Consider the following 1,004-nt stretch of genomic DNA (forward strand, 5'->3'; position numbering starts at 1 on the left):
AAAGGTCTCTGAGGGAGGCTGGGCCCCCACACCTGACCGTCAGTGCCCTTTTAGACTTTAGCCCTAGCCCCCCCCCCCCCCCCCCCCAAGGGAAAAAACCTCCTACATGTAACAAGACACACTCTATAGAGAGCTGATATCACTCTTTTCAGGTTATGATTACCTAACAACGTATATGCTGCTGACATGAATATATTTGGACTAAATTTGGGGTTCCAGCTCTGCTTTTTGTATATTGGAATCTGCTCAGTATATTTTTCATATACGCACTATCTGTATTCTACATATAATCATCATAACTTGAAGCCTTAAAACCAGAAGCAAAATAGTCCTATTGCGATAATGTATTTTTAATTCATTAATTAAAAAAAAAAAAATCATGAAAATATTTTTTTAATAATCACATACTTCTCCAAATTTGAAGAGAATCCGAGTATTTCTACTTCTTGTCAAAAGATGGCAGCACATATACCTTGTTCCATCCATGTGAATAATTCTATCTAATTGGAAAAGTCTAAAAAATTAATACTTATGGAAAAAGATGTGTGGTAGGAATAAATTAAATTCAATTCTAATTAGGTAGAATACTTTTGGTAATTTTCAAACAAAAATGATGTCATGGAAGGTTCCAGAATGCAAGGATTAACGAGCTCTACCCAATGTTTAGTTTCATGACCAATAGATGGCCTTCATTTCTGTTGCTTTTTGTCCACAATATTGTTATAAAACCTACGCACCTGAACTTGATGTTCTTTGTTGTCTATCCACAACTTAATTCTTAGGAAATTACAGATTTCACAGTAAAGTCAGAGAAATATTTCTTCAGCAAACAATCGTTAGTTCAATTATATTTGGGGGTCAGGGGGGGGGGGTCGCCAGATTATGCTACATGTATTGAAATCAGTGAGAAAATTAAGTAATTACACAGTTATTTCATTTAATTTTCGATTACCTTCTTTTGGAAATCAAACGATGATTAACATCGTTCACGGTATGACATGTAT

Source organism: Palaemon carinicauda, chromosome 7, assembly GCF_036898095.1.
Source record: "Palaemon carinicauda isolate YSFRI2023 chromosome 7, ASM3689809v2, whole genome shotgun sequence".
NCBI lineage: Eukaryota > Metazoa > Arthropoda > Malacostraca > Decapoda > Palaemonidae > Palaemon > Palaemon carinicauda.